The sequence below is a fragment of the Lissotriton vulgaris genome, chromosome 3_1 (assembly GCF_964263255.1).
Source record: "Lissotriton vulgaris chromosome 3_1, aLisVul1.2, whole genome shotgun sequence".
NCBI classification, from domain to species: Eukaryota; Metazoa; Chordata; class Amphibia; order Caudata; family Salamandridae; genus Lissotriton; species Lissotriton vulgaris.
This window is the reverse complement of record NC_141689.1, coordinates 2,013,179,086-2,013,196,551: the sequence shown is the minus strand read 5'-3', so window position 1 is coordinate 2,013,196,551 and position 17,466 is coordinate 2,013,179,086. Positions and strand designations below refer to the sequence as shown.

At 46.2% G+C, this 17,466-nt stretch overlaps 1 protein-coding gene across 1 annotated transcript in view; it reads left to right on the top strand.

Moving 5' to 3' along the window:
• The window catches only part of IRF2 (interferon regulatory factor 2), a 351,614-nt gene that overhangs the window by 129,821 nt on the left and 204,327 nt on the right, over window positions 1-17,466 (top strand). The gene's annotated exons all lie outside the window — the stretch shown is intronic.

The window sequence follows — 17,466 nt, the reverse complement described above, 5'->3', positions numbered from 1 at the left end:
TAGGAAACTGTAGTCCGCATTCTTCACCGTGTTCTGGAAGCTCCAGTGGCAGCAAGATCCATGCTGGTCTGTGTCCAGGCGGTGTCGATGCATGCTGGTTTGTTTCCAGGAAGTGTTAAACAAAGTGGATAGAAGTACCATATCGTATGTTGCTACCCAGGCAATGGACTATGACCTTTGGTGGGTTGAAGTCAATGCATGCATCAAATTCAAAATGTTTAGGCATTCAGACTAGGGTAGAATCAAAAATGTCCTAGCTTTCGCCACTGAAAGTTTCAATTCTATTAAGAACATGTAGGCCAGGATTAGGCTATATTTTTTCCTTTAATTTCAACAGCAACCATTTTAAACAAACAACAATCAACACAAAAACCTAATCTCCCATGAAGCCCGAGGAAAAAACCTTCAAGTTCATAATAATGTGTCTCATCCAATCAGGCATCTCCTGGCTCCATGTCTGCTGTTGACCCCTGCTGGACTCACTCTTTTTTCCTGCGACAAAGCTGACTGTGGAAGTTCCTTAATCCTGTTTCGAGGATTCTGCACCTATGGATGTAAAAGGAATCATGTTATACTGCGAGCAGTGAAACTACCTCACAAAGCATTTACACTACACGTGAAGAACCAGGAAAACGCTTTACTTACATTCTGACGTATGCTTCAAAACCCAAGTTGGTGCAGCTTTATCATGCGGGCGGGCTAATCCTCGCCTCCGTGTCCTTAATAGAATCGAACTTTGCTGCTACAAAAGCTAGGAAACTTTTCATTCTATGGCCTGGCACAGAGGCGAGGATTAGGCTACTGCAAAGCTTATCCACCACTAGGGTCACGATGGAGAAGACTAGTTTACAGTAAAACCTCTTGAAGGTTGATTCTGACGACCAGTCTGCTACTTTCAAAATATCCTCCAAGCTAGCTCCTAGCACGAAGGCCTCCAAGGCCATTGCGCCTCTTACTGAATGCGCTCCAAAGACGTTCGTATTGATGCCTGCCTCTAGCATCACCTAGCGGAACCATCTTGCAATGGTTGAGGATGAGACTGCCCTAAATGGTTTCCTCCGAGCAATAAGTAGCTGTCTCTCCCCGTGTGGACTCACATCCACCGTCATGATCTCATAGGCCTTGATACATCTCACTACATAGATCTAGGGAACCCCTAGGAAGGCCGGGTATGAAATCACCCGCGACTGGTATTTGGTACGACAAGATACGTGAAAGGTGACCTCGTCAGGAGTGAACGACCTTCCTGAGATTTCGAGGACCCTGACATCTGAGATTAATCTACAAGATACCAAGCGCAATAACATAGCCAACTTGGAAGATAACTGTTTGCGCAACAGATACTTGTTGCTGGGCCACCCTGTTAGCAGATTCAAGACCTTTTTGACATCCCACAGGACTGAATATCTCGGTTCCTGTATAAGGGAAAGCTGGATGCCACGCAGCAATTTCCCCACTAATGGGTGTTAACCCACCGGTTGATCTGCCACAGTCACGAGACGGGCTGTGGTGAACTCTCCCCAACCTGAACCGCTGGTGTCCGACTCGATCACCAGGTCTGGTTGGGAACCGAAAATGGCATGGCCATTCCATGCCTACATGTGGGAGAGCAACCAATGGAGGTCGTCCTTTGCTTCCTCGAAAAGAGGGACCTGCTGGGCATAAGTTAAACCCCTGCGCAGGTGAGACGCTTTGAGTCTTTGGAGGGCCCGGAAATTAAGGGGACCCGGGAAAATGGCCTGGATTGAGGCTGACCGCAGGCCTACTACTCTGGCAATGCTGCACAGAGAGGTCTGAGGTTTCCGTTAAATCTGCTGTATCTTGTGATGCATTTTTGCCATTTTCCTGGATGGGAGGCTCGGGGTTGCTTCCACAGTCAATCACAAAACCTCGAAAGGTGATCGAACGAGAGGGCAGAAGACAGGACATCGCCTGGTTAATCATGTATCCAGCGATCGGAGGAAAGTCATTGCCGAGAAATGAGAGCCGTAAAACTCCACGTGGAACTCCTGCACAGCTTGGAGCACCAAAGCGTCTTCCGTAAGGGCTCACCCGTTGTCTAGGAATTGCACCTGCCTACCCACCAAGCACCGACATGAGATAAGAAAAGAACTCACAGCGGGAGGGGGGAGTGTAGGAGAGTAGGGTCTGCTTCCTATGGTTACCCCCACTTTTTGCTGTAATTCACTGGTTTTTCGACTTTAGTATGGCTGTGGTCCTGCTAAGCAGGCCCACAGCCTATCTGTTCTCTCTCTAAATTGATACCATGTACTTTAGGTACATACCAGATTGGTTACTGGGCATAGGTTCCCCTCAGGCCTACCAGGGGCTGCAGCGTGTATTGTGCCATCCCTGGTTAGCCTTCCAAACTGACACCACAGGTCTGTACTTACAAGGTGGTGTAATCACCCCTTACTTTGATATATTGTATCTATATCTACCTTATATATAGACACATAATAACCTTTATGTCACTCCTATGGCAGCCTTGACAATCATGGAGGCAAAGTGCTGGGTTTTGAGTGAGAGGGTGCCCTAGCATGAGCTGAGCCCGTCTGCAGCTTTCAGAACCATCTCCTTATAGCTGTTCTATGATGTAGCCATACCATATACTCTTAAGTGCATTATAATCCTCGCGGTTAATGCTAATTTTGGTTTGGCTTTATCAAAACATGTCGTGTAAGGTGTCAAACACTTTGGAATACTACACCCTGCCAATTCTGGCGGCGGGGTAGCATTTCACCCTTCTAGAGGGAGAAGACATGTAGTTACTGTTAAACCTGATTAAAGTTAAGCAGAGCCCCAGCATTACAAAATGGATGCTGCTGCCACAGACACGAGTCTGCCCTCCTGCTGCTGGACGAAACTCCGGCAGCGGAGGCCTGGACAATAGGTTTCCTATCCAGGCAGGTGCTGGCACCTCCCCAGACAGGCTTTAGTGTATTGGGGCAGGGAGAGTTTGCATTCAGTGAATGCTTTTCAGACACTGCCTGGGGCACACAAGGTGCTCCATGCATTTCCCAGTTCAAACCGGTTGCTGGGGCACTCAGCCCCAGGTCTGGCGCGAAACTGGACAAAGGGGAAGGGGTGTACCCACCCCCTCCCCAGGTCCACCCATAGGAGGGATCTTAGAGTTAGTCCAACCCCTTACTATAAGTATAGAACCCTAGTCCCTAGGACTTCAGATTACCCTGGATGAAACTCTACAACATATGTCTTGGACCTTCGACATTCCATATCGACTGGAAGATGGAAGAAATCTCCCTTGTGATCAAGGAGTGACCACCCTGTTCAAACAGGCACCAACTGCATCTTTGCCGGTCTGCATTTTCGAGGCTCCCGCCGGATCCCGAAGATTCTGCGACACAGGACACGGACTTCCAGACATCTCTGACGCTGAGCTGCACTCCCAGCAAAGCTGAGACCTGTAGCGGACACGAGAGATGTGGGACCAGAACTCCTGGACATCCTGCATTTTGCAACCTGCACCTACTTCCCGAGGTATCGTCTTTGCGGTTCCTAGTCTGTTGGCTAGTGAGCCCCCATGAAGACCAATCGTTGATTTACTTTGCTTTCCTGGTTGCTCCAGGCTTGCTCCAACTCCTCTCCAAAGGGGGAGTCCCCCTGACCTTACTGGTCTGCACCGAAGCCCACCTCGACATCCTGCGTGGATTGCATTTGCCAAGGCTTGTTGGGTCCAATCCAGATACTGACAACGCAGTCAACTTGATCCTTCGTGGGACAGCTCGAATCCAGCTCCTGGTCTTCGTCTACGCCTCCTGGTCCTCATGGCTGAAGAGACAAGCCTCACCTTTTTACCTTTTTACCTGAAATCACCTGACATCGGCTGGCATCTTCCTGTCGCCATCCTGGTCACTGGCTAGTGGCCCAGACTCGGTCTCCTCTGCTTTCAGGTTCTTCACATCTCCGATCCACCCGGACACTTTTTCTCTGGTCGCCTGCAGCACTTCTTTGCAGCTCTCCATTGGAATAGACGACGAAACCCAACACCAAAAGGCACCTATGCACCGACTTCCCGGGTGCATAGGTGAGGTAACACGAGTACTCCGGTGCTCCCGTGGGTCTTAACTCTCGAAGTGTCCTATTCTAAAAGGGTTCCATCGTAGTTGACCTAGAAGTACCCTTAAATTGTAACTTTGTAACTTGCTCGTTCTCCATAGAAAGTGAGTGGTAACCCGTGGCTGTGTTTAGACACTGCACGCGTCTCCTGTGGGCCTCCTACATCCTAACCTTTGGTGGTTCTAGGCAGCCCCAGCGATTCCACAGGCCCTAGGACTGCTTTCTAACTCTCACGTGGTTCTTTACCACTTTTTTAGTATATGGTTTGTGAGGCCCCTAGGGCATAACGTATGCTGTGCAACTTATCATATGCTAATGAAGTTCCTTGCATTGTACTTTTACCCTATGACCTCATAAAGAGTGCAGAGGGGTTGTGTTTAGAATAAATACATATATATTTGATATATACCTTGTGTGGTGTGCTTTCATTTGATCATTCAAGAGATTATAATGGGTAAAACAACTTGCTTAACTTGTATCCAAGTCTTACCCTGAAGACTGCTCTCCACAGCTACCACGAGGATAGATTTCTATAAGGATGACTTTATAACCTACCATCAATAAGGGTCGTTGGACTGGTGCAAGGTACCCACTAGAATAGTGGACATCATATACCAGGCCAACTTCTCACAGGGAGCACCACCTCCATGGGCTCTGTTGCGCTGACCTCTGTGTCTGGATCGACCCTAGTGGGGTAGAAGCCTCCAAAGCGCGAGGAATCCTGCCACTGTCCCCTCTGTGACTGCTTGCCTCTGCCGGAGGCTGTCTGTGAAAAATGGCCAGCCGAGCACCCCTTACCATAGCCGGCCCCACTGAAAACCTGCTTGTTGAAAATGCGTTTCACCGTGGACTCTGCCTTGTCCAAGGAGTTGAAAGTGGAGATAAACTTGCTGAGCTCTTTCAACAACGGGTAACTGAAGAGCCTGCCCTGAGCTACCTGGCCTGCTTCTGACGTGGCCAGCTCTCCTAGTTTGGAGTCAAGTTTGATACGCAGCGACCTGCGCTTCTCTGTGGAGATGGCTCAATTTGCTTTACCTAGGAAAATGATGGCTCTTTGAGCCCATCTTGAGTGGACATCTGGCGGGATCCGGGCCCCTGATGCCTTTGCGTCCTCCGCCATATCAAAGATCTTTACCAAGGCGGGGCATGTCTGCCAGGATCTGTCGATGCTCTTCTTTGGATCCTTAATATACTTGGTCAGGAAAGTCTCCATCCTGGCGTCAATATCTGGGGTAACTGGCACTTTACCGTCAAAGGGGCAAGGACATTCTGCACAAAGGCAGGAGCAGACCTCTGGATCTAGAGGTTTTCGTAGTCAGCCCACCATGTATTTGGCTTCTTTCTCACATGGGACCCACTTCGAAGACCAGGGTGTTGGAGCTCCTCTGGATCCAAGAGATCTGATTGAGTCTCCTCCTCCTTCTTGTAGCAGTTGTCAAAATCCTCCATATTTTAAGAATCTGGAGGAGTTGAGGGCGAGACTTGGGTATCAGGTAAGTATGGTGGCCACCCAGCATGTGATGGCTAGTGTGTGTGGGCTGGATCCCACAGTCACAGTCAAAGTCCTTGAAGGAACAGAGAAAAATAGGGGAGGGCGGGGGTGGTAGCAGAAAAACCACACACACCTGTACTTTCTCTTAGAGGTGTGTGGGGGGAAGAGAGGGCCAAGTCTCTGCCAATCGTAATGCAAATGGTCAGCAGTCTTTCGTAAGGGCGGGTGATCAAGTGGAGCCTGGGCCGGTCTACTAAACTATTCAGGCTCAAGAAGACTGTCTCCCTACCCCGAAGGGTGTTCGTGCCCCAGGCTGACAGGGCAAATCAGCACGATTCAGCAAACGAGTGCGCATCAGATACAGCCATCGCCGAGCGCCTCCATCCCGCGTTGGCTGAAAGGCGAACATCCCGGAGGATGTGGGACGGCACACTTTCATCCCGTCACTGAAGAAACTGATCGCGGCCGTGTTGGAGCGACAAAGCGTTCTCGCGGGCAAAGCGGAAGCTTCGTTAGTGCATAGAAAATCAGACAATTAGAACACAAAGCCCAACCGAGTCAGTAAATTCCAGAAAGTAGAATGAGAACAACAATGAGGAAAATAAGTGTCGACACTTAACTGACACATGCTGCAGCAGCAGCAAAGAAAGGGGAAGTCCAGCACTGCTCAACAACAGTTATGGAGCCAGGATGATTGGATGAGCAACATTATTATGAACTTGGTTTGTTTTCTCAGGGCTCATGGGAGATGGAGTCTGTGTTGATTGTTGTTTGTTTAAAATGGCTGCAGTTGAAATTAAAGGAGAAAGAATAGCCTAACCCTCGTCTCTGTTTCCTGACATAGAAAACCCTTCTCACAGTGGTTTCTGGGAAGGCTTTTTCCAGGATACATTGTAGTATGCACTTCCTACTTGCAGAAGGCCTGGTACACCTTCCAGCTGACTCTTCCAGTGGAAAACTGTGTGCTTTCACCTCGGACTGACAGAATACCAAAGATCAGGAGAAGACTTAGGGTCTGGGCTGTCACTATTTTGTTTGTAGGCAGCATCCATCCACCATGGCACTTACCATTCTTACAAATTATCTGTTCATGAAGAGCACAGGGTAAACCTTATGACTGGTGCACCACTAGTATTCACAAAGTTTTTCCTATATACATGTTAAGAGGTCAGTATTACACAATCGAATCACAATGTTTATCCACATCAAAAGCCCAAAACAAGCATTGACAAAGCTAATAGACCAGTCCTTTGTAGGGTAGTTGTTTTTTAAGTTTTTTTTGTATTGCAAGTATATGCCACAAAATAAAAAGAAGTGAAAAAGAAAGATAACATGCTCCTGCCTAAGAGTAATTCAGAACATGGAAGCTACAAGGGATTTAGTTCATTCACTGAGTAAAACGAATTTGGTGGCATAAGTCAAAAAAAGTTAGTTCTAGAAAATCTAACTAATTAATATTCAGAGAATATCAGTTAAATTAATACAAGAGACAATCAATGTTGACAGGAAACAAGAACACACGGGCAAGTGAACAGGTCTGAAAAGTTTTTATATAAAGAATTAATTAAAATTATTTCATGGGGAATCAGAAACAGAAAGTAAAACATTGGGCACAGTGAAGTTATGAACAGATGTACGCATAGGTCAGGAAATCAATACATAACAATTCATCAACTCCTTTCTTTAGGGAAGGGTATCCAAGTTAATCGATGAACAAAGGTGTACTCTTGAATCAAGGTTTAAAGCTTTAGGAGATGATGATATGGTTGACGTTTCGGTCTCGAATGCTGTAGTCTATGAGACCATCATCAGGACTAATATTATGCACAATGGTTGCCCCCTAGACAAAAACAATGTAATAAAATTACTAAATTGCCATGACACAGATTAAAAATTCCAATATCGACAAACAATAACCCTACAAACTAAACAAAGCACCATGTGATTTACATAGAATTAATGTGAATTAAAACCATTCAATTGAATCATACATAAAAACCGGATATATATTTTAACACATAACAAAATTGAATTAAAGACATTCTTAATCTTTCGTTAGAGTTCATGTGCCAAATGAAAATCAATATTTTAATAACATGGCAAATTAACCACACATATTTAAGACGTATTTAAGACCAATGTATTTACAGCACACAACTGTACATAACACATTATTGATATTCGTCGCTAAAAGCGTTCGATTGGCACTGCGATAAGTAAAACATTATACCATAACCCCAGTGTTCACTGCACCATTGGGTTGTTAAAATAAGGGAATACTTACTTATTTTAACAACCCCATGGTGCGGTGAACACTGGAGGACACCGTGAAAGAGGTGGAGTCCGATAAATGGATGCCTGAAAGTGAGCAGAAAAAGTAGATAAGAAAGTGAATTGGAGAACGGTGAAAAGAAGGTTGGGATAAAGAGTAGTTGCAAGCTTTGTTAGCGGGGTAGTCATGGGATTAGATTTGATTCTATTTGATATTGAAGTCCCCTTGGAAAATATTTGTCAGGTGGATGAGGTCTCATCTATGTTGGTTTTGTTTACAGGCCTCTGTCGTTCAAAATTGTAAGACCCGTATGGGCGAGGATTTCTGAAATCCAAACGAAATGCCTAAAGAAATGCTGACAACAAATACTCACTGGATCCACCATACTGACGATCCTATTCAAACAGAAAACTCTCCTGAAGACCAGGGTGTGACAGTAGCCATACCCAGCCGCGGCCTGTTCAGGTAAGAGCAGTTTGGCAGTGGGGCTGGGTGGGAGTTGGGGTATTTCAACATATGACCACGAGGGAAAATTTAAATAAATAATTAATTTTCCCTCGTGGTCATATGTCGAAATCCCCCGCCCCCCCCCCCCCCCCCCCCCTCTCACCAGGCCCAACCGCTCTTACCTGCACGGACCGCGGCTGGCTTTACCCGACAGGGTTTCAATGCATACATATTCAATAAAGTGCTATGCTGTTTTGTAAACATTAGTCTTCGCACATGTGCAGTGTTGACACCAGCATTTGATCATGCTCTCATCTCTTCCAGCTTGTCCTTTTCTTGATTACTCAGATACCATTCGTTTTCAGGATGAGCGGGAATCAAAACTTCCTGTCCTTGTCAATTAAATCTTCAAGACACCAAGTGTCTGCTATACAGCACAACTTTCATTTACTTCCTGCCAGTAAACAAGAGGGACAACCATCCATACAAAATGGAGATCAAAAAAGTCATGTTAACTCTATCAGACTTTCAAAACAGCTAACCTTTCATTTTAGATGACCTGTAATAGGGCCGAAAGCAGTTAAGAACTCTTACAGTCCTTTTGACTTATCTTGCAGGACCCCACCTGGCTCAGTTTAAACTCCCAGGTGTTCCTCACAACATTTCTTCTAAACACGCAATCCATTTCAAGCCATCAATTACCTCTGCTTGAAGTTAAAATGTAATACCTTATGAAGCACCTTCTACCATGATCCATTAGACAGCTAGAATTGAATTTATGAAACTCCGTTATAGCTCTACAGAAAAGAACTCTAATCTTGCAGACCTGGATAACTGCAATTAGTTTACATTCCCTAACGAACGGTAACTACAAATTAACTCCCTACTTGATTTGGTTTCTATTTATACACCAGATCTTTCATTACCGTGTAGTGCCTCTGAGGGAACTGATGTAAACACAATGTCTTCTAAATCAATGTGTTTGGGCCCTTGAATTGGAGGTGCACTTGGTCGTAATTGTGCAGCTTTGAGAAGTATAATCTGGATTTGATTCCAGAGGTGTGCTTAGCGGGAAGTGACTTTTCGTGATTATTGGTAAACTGGCAGGTGGACACTCAAAGGAATGTTGCACAGCTCGGATAACAGAAACGCCACTAAGGCAACAGAGAGTGGGTTATTGCAGACAAGAAGTACAAAAGATGGGTACGAGTGGGCCTTTGTGTTCTGCGACTGCAGAACAATTTATGGCAGTACTAGGAATAAAATGGCAGACATCACTGCAATCTACCCTTTTATATCTATACTACTATTATAAAGAGAGAGCCCAAACCTTTGAGGCGGGTAAGCTCAAGAAGTACAGCACCAATCACAACACCCAATACAGCATTGGAAAGGACAGTTGCAGCAGATGGACATAGGCTATACAAGTGGCCACCATATACATTACAAAGGTAAAAGAACCTTAGGGGTAAAGTAGTCCCTTGTGGGCGTGGGCATTGTGCTGTCAGCGATGGGCGCAGCAAACAAACCTTCACAGGACTCCCTTGTCGGCATGGGCGTTGTGAGAGGGTCGTGGACAAACAGCAAACACCAATAGGCGTGGCATTCACGGGGCTCGCCATTCCCTGTCATTACTGGAAAAAGCGAAAACGGAATTGTAAACAAAACCTTCACATTGCTCCGTTGTGGGCCTGGCCGTTGTCAGAGGGGCGTGCCAAACCGGAATGGGTGCCGCATTCACGGGGCGCGCCTCGTGGGCGTTGTCAGAGGGGCGTGGCCAAACAACAATGGGCAAGGCATCACGGGCCGCAGCATTGCTACGGTGCTCACGCCGGGGCTCAAGACCCTCAGCCTAACAGCGGGGATCACAAAGCTTTGCATACTGCTCCGGTGCTCAGGCGGGGGCTCAAGCAACTCACACTAACAGCGGTGAGCACAAGCTTCGCCTATTGCACGCGCAGGCCTCGCAAGAACGCTGTCACGCACTGCAGTCTCAGCGTACACACATTTACAACAGGCAGCCTTCGCATTTACCACTGCCAAAATTGCTACGGCCCTCAAGCGGGGATTAAGGCCAATCAACGTACCGGCGAACATTACAAAGCTTTCAAAAAATAATTGTTCACACACGTGCAGGCCTTGCAAGCACGCTGTGATGCACTGCAGTCTCAGCGTACACACATTCACAACAGCCACACAGCGTCAGACAAAACGCTCTTAAGGATTCTATAAGCAACTTACTACACAGCACCCACAAGATGCAAACGTTACCGCTAAGGAGGCACATATCATGAACGCTCTTCCTAACAGTGCATGCACAAGCGCACGGCCATATTGCACACAACTTTGCAACTAACGTTACCCTCTATGACCAACTTCAATAAACAGGTACATAAGGCGTGTAAGCTCAATGATAAATAACGCTCCTAAATAATCTTATCTTTTGTGATACTTTATACTGTGAGATCTTAAAATACATTTTGCTTGACTATTACAACCCTTTGCACACATTCTATTTCAGCCCCGGACAACGTCGGGGCAGGCTGCTAGTAATGTTATAACCGGATCTTTGGAATATTAAAAATATCTATAGTTTACTGAGATTGAAATAAGTATCAATAGGCTAATAAATGTCACTCCTTGTAGATAATTGATGAATAGTTTGGTTTTGTCAGGCCTAGTTTGTTATTCACTTTCTCTGTTTTACATCTCTTACTGTTCTATTCGCTAGAGCAGGACTACACAGCCTTTCATTGCCCAACCTATTACAGTAGTCATCATATGCTGGGACAGACTCCTCAGAGTAGTCATCATATGCCCGGACACACTCTTCACAAATGTCACCAAATGCCCAGACACACTCCTCACAGTAGTCATCATATGCCCGGGCACACTCCTCACAGTAGTCATCATATGCCTGGACACACTCCTCACAGTAGTCGTCATATGCCAGGACGCACTCCTCACAATAGTCCATGTATGCCGGGACCCACTCCTCACAGTAGTCATCATAGGCCTGGACACACTCTTCACAGATGTCATCAAATGCCCAGACACACTCCTCACAGCCGGACACACTCCTCACAGTCGTCATCATATGCCCGGAAACACTCTTCACAGATGTCATCAAATGCCCAGACACACTCCTCACAGTAGTCATCGTATGCCCAGACACACTCCTTACAGTAGTCATCATATGCCCAGACACACTCCTTACAGTAGTCATCATATGCCTGGACACACTCCTCACAGCCGGACTCACTCCTCACAGTCGTCATCATATGCCGGGACCCACTCCTCACAGTAGTCATCATATGCCTGGACACACTCCTCACAGCCGGACTCACTCCTCACAGTCGTCATCATATGCCGGGACCCACTCCTCACAGTAGTCATATTCCCGATCACACTCCTCACAGTACTCCTCATATGCCCGGACACACTCCTCACAGTACTCCTCATATGCCGGGACACACTCCTCACAGTCGTCATCATATGCCGGGACCCACTCCTCACAGTAGTCATATGCCCGATCACACTCCTCACAGTAGTTATCATATGCCCAGACACACTCCTCACAGCATTCATCATATGCCCGAACACTCTCCTCACAGTAGTCATCATATGCTTGGACACACTCCTCACAGATGTCATCAAACGCCCAGACACACTCCTCACAGTAGTCATCATATGCCCGGACACACTCCTCACAGTAGTCATCATATGCTTGGACACACTCCTCACAGCCGGACATACTCCACACACAGTAGTTGTCATATGCCTGGACACGTTCTTCACAGAGGTCATCAAATGCCTGGACACAGTCCTCACTGTAGTTATCATATGCCTGGACACATTCTGTACAGTAGTCATCATATGCCCAAACACAATCCTCACAGTAGTCATCATATGTGCAGATGCGCTCCTCGCAGTAGTAGTCCTATACCCAGATGCATTCCTCACAGTAGTCTTCATATGCCTGGACACACTCCTCACCGTAGTTGTCATATGCCCAGACGCACTCCACCCAGTCGTCGTCCTATGCCCAGACGCAATCCTCACAGTATTCATCATTTTTCTTTTTTTAAACACGCTTTATTAATTTTTTTTCTTATTCTTTGTGCAATAAAAGCAAAATGAATACATGCATGCATTGAGAGTTATCAGTACATTGCAATCATCGATTAAAATCCGGCCATTGACACCATACTCCAACAATATAGGTTGTACTGTATGCATACGTTAACAATAATACCTGGTATAGTGAAACTATATAGAAGTGTTTATATGTTAACACAACATTTCTACTTCACTACCCCCGCCCCCAATTGCTGGCTGTACCCCAGATAGAACCGTCAGCTATTGAGTACACCCTAGTTTCCTCTTTGTATCCATAGAGACAGGTATATATGCTACAGAGTGGAGCCAATCATGCTTTATGCATGTGTCGTTCTGGGGTCAGTAATATTATAAAAAATGGCAGTAAGTACCAATATTATGCATCATCTACTCTGGGACCGGGCATAGGTTCTAGGGCTTTAAATGCTTCCATTAACAGGTCCCATTCCATTGATATTAGGGTCTTACATAAGCCTGATGGCAGCACCTCCCGCCTGATGGCAGCACCTTCCGCACTTCCCCAGCGCACCACCTCTCCATGCAAAGTGTACACTAATGTTTTTATTGTATGATTCATTAAAATCCTTTACAAAAACGGAAGAAAATACGAATTAGAAAAAGTTAAAAGTAAAATACATAAAATCTGGATAAAACAACAAGAAGTTGAAAAGCAATGATGCTATAAAGCGACTGTACATAGATGACTTTGTACCAAAAGTGGACCGTACATAGATGACTTTGTACCAAAAGTGGACCGTTTAGAGACTGCTCATGTAGAGATTTAACATGTGGGGGATGCGCAAGTTACAGAGGGCATACTATTCCCTAGTACAAGTTAGTATAGACGTAAATAATATTTAAAAGTGCTATGCCAAGTAGCTGCGAGCGCCAGTAGTCCTTTGAGCATGATATATTCAACTGTCACTTCTCTGGCCGATTATAAGAACATTCCAGCAGCCGCGTAAAACTTCCCAATTAGTGCCAGCTCCATCGGGACTATGGTGGTGTAAATATGCCTTAAGGCCTCCTTGCTTGTTCTTACGCGGTGTTGTATGAACATAATTCTTAGATACATGCGCCTTGGGGACAACAAAGCTGGGCAACAGCCAATGACATGTTCCGCAGATTCTAAGTGATGTTGGCACAGACAACAGCCGGACCTACTTGACGACCAGTTTTTCCAGTGGGCTCCTGTATTGGCAAAGTTGAGAGCCTCACCCTCATGACATTTTGTAGGGCTTACCTTCCAAGACCTGCTTTTAAAAAAAAGTGCTGTCATGCAGTAGCTTCATGTGACTTGATGAGGCCATCTGCACCCAGGACTGATCTGATCCATTCAAGATCTTGTTACCTCAAAATATTCTTGCCACACTTTAACAGGATCTTTAGACTGCACTTAGTTAATGATGTGTAGGTTGAAAATTCAATAGATAGCCCAGTGTTTTTTTTGTCAGTCAAGAAATATCTTGCCCAGCGACTATTTTTATCTGTAAAGACCACCTGTAGAGCAGCCCTGTGTGTGCCCGGTCATGCATTGATCACATTGTGTTGGAATTAGACTATGTCTTTTTTGCATTCAATGTCCATGCCTGTGATGTTGAACTCTAGTCGGATCAGTGAATGCCTGATCGTGTGGGGGAGATTAAAGACTTTTCTATATGCCATTGTGTGTAGACCGTCAAATTTATTTGTCAACACACCAGGGACGGTGAGGTGGCCATAACTGAATGTAGACATTAACTTGGCTTGCATTACTCGTCGGATCCCCTCCAATGAGTGACTAACAAGCTTGTGGTGTAATTTACACAAGCCGTATGTTAGCTTATCTGCTTTTGCCTCTAGTGCTTTAACCTGCAGTACCGGTCTGCAGGTATCTATAAATTGTACTCCCAGGTAGGTGTACTTGTTGGTCGTAGTTATCCTAAGAGGACCCAGCTGCCATGCCACTGTTAGTTTTGTTAACTTGCGACCAAAAATCTGCACTTTTGTCTTAGATGCATTAGCTGTGAGCTTGTTTTCCATGTTGTAATCATGTAGCATCTCTAATGCCCTTTTCATGCCAATTCTTGTGTGATCCAACAAGACAAGATCGTCCGCATACTGCATAATTGGCAGTCTGAGGTGGCCCAATTTTGGAGGAAAGATGTTCGTTTTTAACAGTGCTTCTCCCAGGTCTGCGGTGTATAAGTTAAACAGGGTGGGGGCGATCATGCAGCCCTGTTTTAGCCCCCTGTTCGTGAAGATCTTGGCAGTAGCACATGTGCTAGTGAGCTTAACTCGCACCCACGTGCCAGCGTAGAGTGATAAGATGGCGGCAAGGAGTTTCCTTGGTATACTAATGGGGCTCTCACTGATTTCCACTGCATAGTGATGGCACATTTGGCAATCAGTACAGCCAAGTCAATAAAATGGGTTTGCTCCTTCTGTGTTTTCGGGCAGCGTCGCAGGCCAAGCTCGCAGCCATCTACTGTCTGCTCTATAGGTACACCGGTTGTGGTTTTTAGACTCCGGATCACCCCTGCCCAGAATTCAGACAGTTTTGGGCATGCACATAGCATATGTAGAATGGCGGTGTTTTCTAGCATGTATCTAGGGCAGTGGTGTTCAGCGTCTGGAAACATAAGATGTAGTCGGTGTGGGGTGAGGTATGCCCTATGTAATATCATAAATTGTATGAATTTAAACTTGCCACTGTGAGACACTTTTTTGGGGTACTCCAGCAATGTGACCCACTCCCTGTCTGTTAGATCCCTCCCTAGATCCTCGGACGACTTATTAAGGAGGACAGTGCGGGAGATCCCAGCTTGTGCCCTTATGGCACGATATAACCATCTTATTTTTGAAAGTTTTATATAGCGCGAACAAGATCTTTGCAGATATCAGAGCGCTTTACAAAGCGGGGAATACAAACAGGAGAGTGAATAACAGGTCATTAGGTATAGCGTAGTTGTAGGTAATAAGTGGGGTGGGGTAGGTACATGAGTGTAACGTCCTGATTGTCTCAGGATCGCGAACAGACACGAAATAAGGACGCAACCACTTGTGTACGTTTTTTGTAGTTTAATGAAGGTGAAAATGATACAATAAGGAAATGAAAGTTATAGTTACTGGAATCCTCCAGTCTATCCACGTTACCAGCCCACAGCACGGATGGTCCTAATCGTCCTCTGCAATTACGCCGGTCCCGGCGTATTCCAACAGAGGGCAGATAAGCAATGGCCGAAAATGCCAATCGGTATGCTGTGAGGGGTACGCAGAGGGATGGGGAGATTAGAGGAGACAGGGAAACACCCAGCCGGGGTCTCTACCTGAAGGGAGCAGCCGCTCGACCTCTTCCTCGTAATGCCCCGGGATCGAGAGCAGCCGCTCGATCGATCCGGTAGACTTCCTACACTGTAACGCGGAAAACACCTTCTGGTGTGCGTTACAGATGGTAGTCTGTGTATCTCGGGTCGGGCTGGGAGCACGGCTCCAACCAGCACAAGGACCAAGAGACCTAGACTCAGCCGAGTCAAGGCAACGCTCAATGGTAGTCCGGTAGATTTTCCGGGTCAGGAACAGGGTAAGCTTGGCAAGACACGGCCCAGGGAGTAACGACTCGACCTACCTCCGTTCTTGCCTGACGGGATTACCTCTTCGGAACGCTGCTCTTCACGAAGCAGGTACGTCGGTGTAAACACAATATCCGGCAATGTTCTTCCTTTGGGTTCCTCCTTTTATAGGGCGTGTTTACTGGAATTATGTAACGGGTCACTTGTTTACATAACATCTACCCGCTAAGCATCCTGGGATTTGTAGTCCGTATCTTCCAGGTGCCGGATTTCTCCTTCCGGACGGGAATTCTTGACAATGAGGGAGCATAGTAAAACAGGTACATCAATAATGCAAATAGTACAAATAGGTGTGAGCATAGACAGTCAGGTAAGCCAATAATACAAATAATAGGAATCATCGAAGGGATCGAACAGATAATACAGATCGGTGCAGAGACTTTAAGAATCCACGTTAATAGATCAAGTGTATTTAGCTATGAGGATAGCTTTTACTTCTTTCTTAAAAAGTGCGATGGAGGAGATGAGTCTGGTTTCAGAAGAGAGTGAGTTCCAGATCCTGGGTGCCATTCCTGAGAAGGAGCGTTTATATGTTTTTCCTTCCGGAATCTTCAAGGTTTTAGCAGAAGATTGTTTGTGCCTCTAGTGTTTCTAGAACCGCCAGAGATTGTCAGCTTCTGGGTGAGGTATCCGGGTGAGCTCAAGTGTACAGCCTTGTGTATCATGCAGGCGATTTTCAGATGTATTCTGGCTTCAAAAGGCAGCCAGTTCAGAGATTTCAAGTCAGGGGAGATATGAGCGTGTTTTTTTGACCCAGTGATGAGTCTCGCTGCAGCGTTTAGAGAAGCTCTTAGGGGTGCAGTAGTAGTTAGAGGGAGCCCGCAGAGGGCGATGCTGCCGTATTCTATTAGAGGGAGGACTAGTGCTTGTACTGCAGTTTGGAAGTCTTTGGCTGTGAGGAAGGGTTTAAGTTTCCTCAGGGTATTGATTTGGTAGTTCGCTCCTTTGGTTGCCTTGCTGATATGTTGCTGCATGTCGAGGTTGGTGTCGAGTGTTATGCCTAAAGATTTTGCTGAGTCCACGATGGTGGGTTGGACATTGAGTGCAGTTAGGTGTTTAAGCCAAATTTGAGTGGTAGAGATCTTCAGGGGAGGTGAGATCAGAAGGAACTCTGTTTTCAGAGCATTGAGTTTGAGATGATTATCTGCAAGCCAGGATTGGGTGCTTCTGATCGTCGAGTTCAGGAGTACAATGTCTTTGGGGGATTGTAATTTGAGTTTTGCAGCGTGAATCTTTCTGGATTCACTATGCTGTGCATATTCCGCGATCTTGTGGTTGGGTCCGGATTCGTAGTCTTTTCTTTGTTTTTTTTTTTTTTCTTCGTAGCCCAGGTGGGCGTCGGCGTCACCCCTCCTCGGGTGCATTTCCGGTGACGTCGGCATGCTTCCTGTGGAAGCTCCCACTCTTGGGCGCCATCTTCAGATTCTTTTTTCCGCGGTCGGGTC